We start from the raw sequence: 6279 nt of genomic DNA on the forward strand, positions 1-6279 counted from the left end.
AGTTAGAGCATAAATAATGTTGCAGTGTTAAAGTGGTCTGTGGTGCACACATCTGCAATCTCTCAGGAGGCAGAGGCAGGTGGGTCTCTCTCTGTAACTTCAAAGCCAGCCTGGTTTATGGAAGTTCCAGGAAAGTCAGGCCTGTGTAGAGAGAAATAGTCTTAAAAAAAAAAAAAAAAAGAAAAGGAAAAAAAAAAAAAAAAAGGTTTGAAAGCTGGAGAGATGGCTCAGTGGTTAAGAGCACTGGCTGCTCTTCTAAAGGTCCTGAGTTCAAATCCCAGCAACCACATGGTTGCTCAAAACCATCTGTAATGAGATCTGATGCCCTCTTCTGTGTGTCTGAAGAGAACTACAGTGTACTCACGTACATGAAACAAATAAATCTTAAAAACAAAGTTTGAAAACAGGAATAAGTAGATAATAAATGCAGGCGAGAACACCCACCGACAAGCAAGGGTGGCATATTTCTCATACCAACAGAAGAAAGCCGCCACTGTGCTGGAGTTTAGATGGAGATGTTAATGGCTGCCCATAGAATGGGTGGAGCGGGCAAAAGGTCACATGAAGCTGAAGGTTCTGGGGGACTGTTAGTGCTGATGATGACTCACAAACAATGCAAGGTGCACAGTGGAGCTAAGAACAGGAAGTAGAGATGACTCTGGAGGCCTTCCATGTTCCGTGTGTACCAGAGGCTCACTGGCAGTTGGTGTGCATCACGATCAGAACTGTCTTTTAGTAATATTCCACTAGCAATTGTTCCTCAAACAACAAGAGATTAACAATAAGAGGAAGCAGGAAACTAGGGAAAGGTCTTTGTGTGGGACACTATCCCTGGGGACATATAAACATCTACTCAGCCCAGGTTGGGAAGCGACAACAGACACAGGCACTTGTGCCAGTGAGTTTTATTGGGGTTACTTGGAGGAATATGGGTAATGAGTTACTTACAGGAGCAGAAATGACCAGATCCCACCCCAGCATGGGTGACAGCTCATAAACGTTGAAAACCTAGAGCTCACCACACAGCAGGTTGCAGAGTGCTTTCCAGGCAGCTCAGCTTGTCTGTCTCCCATCAGTCCTTATTGCATATATGTGCTTAAAGAGTAAGGGACCTAGTAAATCTGGTCAGTTTCGGGGACTTCCTGAAACTGTTAACTTGTTTACTTTTTGATCCAGCAGGGTGGGATGTTTTACTTCCCTTAGAGCATCCTGAGACTTTTGAATTAGCTTCCCTCCAAAAATGGAAGGTTTTAGTCTCAGAAAACTGTTACATAAGCCTATATTTCATTGGCCTTTACATTTGCTCTGCTGTTTCTCAAAGAGGGGGAGGGTTCTTCATAGAAGGACAGCTCCTAAACCTTTCCTAAGTTTAGGTTTAGCAGACAGGGAAGATACAAAATTGCATCCCAGTTGAAACAATCAAGTGTCCCCAGAGTGTGTGCTGCTGCTGAGCTGTCCTCAGAGGATTTTTATTTGTTTGTTTGTTTTAACTGAATGTGCCTATTGGCTGATGAGGACAAGCTAATAGAATACCTGATTCCCTATTGGATAAATTTGTATAGAATTCTTTTACCTTGTCGTAGAATTTACTCCTGCCTAAAAACATCCTTTAGATTTCCTGTTTTTAAATTTTAAGTTTAAAAATCTGTAGGTCTGCATGTGAACATCCTCAGAAAACAAACTCAGGCCTTTTGGCTTGGTAGTAGGTAATGCTGAGTTGTCTCACTGGCTTCTTGCTAGTATCTTAATAAGCATTTTTACGGAAACTTTGCCTTTTATTATGTTTTAGCATGTTAAAATAGGGTTATTTTTAATATATCTTATAATTTTCTTATATTTGTATATGTGAAATAGGTACATTTGTATATTTAAAAAATATTGATTTCTGTCTCATAGTTAGCTACCTTATTTTGATCTCTTTATGAATCTTTCTATTGATTCTTGTTACAGGATATTTGAACCTGTTTCTAGTTTCTAGATAAATGTGGCTCAGCATTTAGCAAACACCTTTAATCCCTCTGGCTAGAATACAGGCATCCTGTTAGCACTCAACTTAATCCTAAATAAATAAAGTTAGTTTGTAGAAGGAAACACCCACGTTTGAAAACCTGACAGAACAGGATATGCCCAACTCTCAGGAGCCGAGAGAGGAAAGGGACAGTACGGGAGAAGAGCGTGCAGCACAGGAATTCAGTGTGGAGGGCAGAGCAGTCAGGCTGAGAGGGCGCATAGAGCACAGAGAGAGAAGACAGTTCCCCAGGAGGGTTTTACAGAGACAGATGAAAGAGAGAACAAGCCAGACACAGGTAAAGATTGCTGGAGCTAGTTTGAGGCCAAGCAGAGAAATTCAAAGGCGAAAAGAAAATCAGACTTGAATCAAGTCAGCTTGGAAAGGAGTTTGAGCCAGAACAGCAGAGTTGAGTCAGCCAGAGCTCAGAAAGAACTAGGAAGGGGTGAGCTGATTCACCAGTGAGTCTCAGACGCTGAAAACTTTCTGGGCCTGGGTTAGATTGTACGGAGGCTAGATGCTTCTGGGACTAGGCATAGATTAGCAGACAGAGGTACACACTCTGAGACCACAATATCTAGCAGGTGAAAGATGTTTTTACAGAATCTCTTAATTTTTGTAGGTTAATGTATAACACCCAGAGGTAAATCATATATATATATAAATATATATGATATGTAAATATATATGTACATATATATGTAAATATATATGTAAATCATATATATATATATAACTTTTCTAATCCTTTATTTCCTCTCTTGTGCATTTGCATTCCTCCAAAATGATGGTAAGTAATGGGGAGAATAAATTTTGACCCAGAAACAACTTTTTGTAGGCGCAGTAAGTTCTACTGAGGAGCTGTTGAGATGGCTTGGGGTAAACACTCTTGCCACTGTGCCTGACAACTCCAGTTCAGTCCCCAAGACTCACGTGACAGAACGGAGAACTGATTCACAGACACAATGAATAAGCAAATGTACAAAAAAATTTGAAGAAGCACATACTTCCTGTGTCCTCATTTCTGTAACCTGAACTGGGTCTCACGATCTTCACAGGTCTGATGAGAAGGAAATAAAGGCATATAAAAGACAGCATGCTCTACGTTTAATTACACGGGCTTTCTAGAAACCAGAAGGTGTGGCGAGCCATGAGGGCAGTGCTTGCAGCCAAGAGGAACTCTTATCTATGTTTAATCTTTAGAGGAACTTTCTCAAGAAGAGCTTTGTTTGCTAAGTGCTTATAGGCTGGAGCTGCAGAAATAAACTTGGCCAGTCTTGGCCAGAATCAGGCTTGAGCCCATTCCTGTGTTTGCGTCTTTTTATCCCCACTCCCCCACATGTGTTCTAGGTTGACTTGTACCTGCAGGCCAAGTTAAGAAGGTCCGAGAGACTTTGGTGTTGTTTATTTATTTATTTTTTTGACTGGAGTTTCCAAGTCCTCTGCCACTTTTTCCTGCATCATTAAGAGGTTTTGTACTTACAGTCTGTCAGGGCTGCGCTCTGAGTCCTTCACCTCTGTGCTTACAGTCTTAAAGGCTTTCTTTCCTGAGACTTTTAAATAAGGATTTCTTTTGGTTTTATTATACTTTGTGTGGTTCGAGCAGGGGAGTTCAGAAGCCAGAAGAGGGCACCAGATCTCCTAGAGCTCCAATTACAGTCATTTGTGAGCTGGGATCCAAAGTCTGATAGAACTTGGATAAGCTCATTCTGCTGAACCATCTCTCCAGCCCTCTAAAGCAATTTACACACACACACACAGGCAGGTGCATGTATTTAAAGAAAGATTGTGTGTGTGTGTGTGTGTGTGTGTGTGTGTGTGTGTGTGTGTGTGTGTCCCTGGCCATGCTGGAACTCACTCTGAATGCCAGACTAGCCTCTAGTTCGAGATCCACCTGCCTCTGCCTCCGGAGTGCTGGGACTGAAGGGGTGTGCCACCCTGCCTAGCCTGATTTTTTTTCTTTTAATTTTTACACAGGTTCTAGCTCTAGCTCAGACTGACCTAGAACTGTATAGCCCAAGTGAGCATCAAACTTGTGTTAATCCTCCTGCCTCAGCCTCCCCAGTGCTGGCATGCACCACTATGTCCAGCCTATGGATTTATAGAACAAAGGTATTCAGTTTTGTTTTGCTTTGCTTTATTTTGTTTTCTTCGTGAATGAAAGGTCTTATGTATAGAAAATTCTAGGAAATGCATTGAAAAGCAATCAGAATTAATGCAATGAGCTTGATATAGCAGTGGGACACAAAATCAAGATACAAAAGTCAGGGTATTTCTTTTTGATTAGCAAACTGAAAATGAAATTAAGAAAACAACTCTAGGGCTGGAGAGATGATGGCTCAGTAAGAGAACTAACTGACTGCTCTTCCAGAGGTCCTGAGTTCAAATCCCAGCAACCCCATGGTGGTTCATAACCATCTGTAATGAGTGAGATCTGATGCCCTCTTCTGGTGTGTCTGAAGACGCTACAGTGTACGTATATATAAAATAAATAAACAAATCTTTAAAAAACAAAAACAAACAAAAAGAACCCACCACCACCTCCACTACCACCACCACTACCACGAACAACAACAAAACAAGTCTTTTTAAAGTAACACCCAAAATAATAATGGGGATAAAAAGAGAACACAAAAGTTATATTCTCCAAACTACAAAACTTTGTTTTAAAGGCTAAGAAAGGCCGGGTAGGGTAGAATGCACTTGCACTCCCAGCAGTCAGGAGGCAGAGGCAGGAGGATCAGTAAGATGGAGGTCTGGACTACAGAGAGCGTTCTGGGACAGCCAGGGCGATATAGCAAAACTGTCTGTAAACGTAAAATTAAAAATAAATACAGACAACAAAGAAAACCTAAATAAAAGCTAGGTGTGGTTCATGTGTATAGTCCCAGCATTTGGGAGGTTGAGGCAGGAGGAATGATGCAAATTTAAGGCTGGCTTGGACTACTGAGCTGCAGGCTAACCTGAGCTATGTATCCTATCTCAAAACAGACAGACATTCTGCTATTTTCTATTACTTGTACGAACGTTGAAGAAATGCTGGTGAAGCGAGCCAAGCAAAATACATACTGTGCTTCCTCACACAGCCGACACAACGTGGCAAAGTCAACAAGGAGCAGTGCTGAGTGCGCCAGGCCTGGTGTGGGGGAGACGGTCCTCACAGGATGTGGGGGATGGGGAGATTACAGAGAGGAGTCTGGCTGTCTGGGGCAAGAAGTTTATTGTAACTCTACTTTCAATTCTTTTTTTTTTTTTTTAAACCTAAAACTACCCCAAAAATTGTCTATTTTTTCAATGGTCTGGAAATGGCGGCTATTTAGTTTTTTGAGACAGGATCTTTGAGATATGTCTCTAGCTGGCCTCAAACTCAAAATTGCCCTGCTTTCAGCCTGCCAAGGGTTTGGGTTATTGGAATGCTCCGCCATACCACTTTTTGCCACATAGTCTTAATGTAAAGTTGATCAAAGAGACTCTTCTCCCTCCACTACCTACATATTAAAATTATCCTTTCTATGTATCCCATTTACTCTGTGTGCGTGTCTCTTGCATGACTCTGTTAGTAGGTGTGTTACTTGCATGTGACTGGAATATGTAAGTGCATGTGTGTGTTACTTGCATGTGACTGGATTATGTAGGTGCATGTGTGTGTTACTTGCATGTGACTGGAGTATGAGGTGCATGTGTGTGTTACTTGCATGTGACTGGAGTATGAGGTGCATGTGTGTGTTACTTGCATGTGACTGGAATATGAGGTGCATGCCTCCATGCACAAGCAGAGGCCAGACGTCGACACCAAGTCCTTCCCTCTATCTTTATCAGCCATATTCTTTTAACACAGTTTGTCTCACAGAAGTGTGCCATTTCTGCTAGGTTAGGGAGCCCGCAAGCTCTTAGGCTCTGCCTGTCCCCACCCTGAAAGGCTAGGGTTGCAAGGATATGCAGCCATACCTGGTTTCTTTCATGGGGGCCGGGATTCAGACTCAGGGCTTCATTGTCACAGAACAAACATCCTTAACCATTGTGCGACTCCCAAGTCCCCCAAGTTATCCTTCCTAAATCCTCTATGCTAAGTCCACTACATTTCCACCTCTCTTCCGTGCGTTTCTCGGAGGATAGTAAGTGGACTACTTTATCATGAAAATAATGCCTGTTAATAAATTCTCAGCTCGGAATGGACGACGTGGAAGTGACTGGCTGACCAGGCTTTGGAGGAATAATTAGAAGTCGCTGCCTGTCACTGAGGATCGGCGAGGACGCGGCGGCGGTTCATC

The sequence above is a fragment of the Micromys minutus genome (assembly GCF_963924665.1).
Source record: "Micromys minutus genome assembly, chromosome: 4".
NCBI lineage: Eukaryota > Metazoa > Chordata > Mammalia > Rodentia > Muridae > Micromys > Micromys minutus.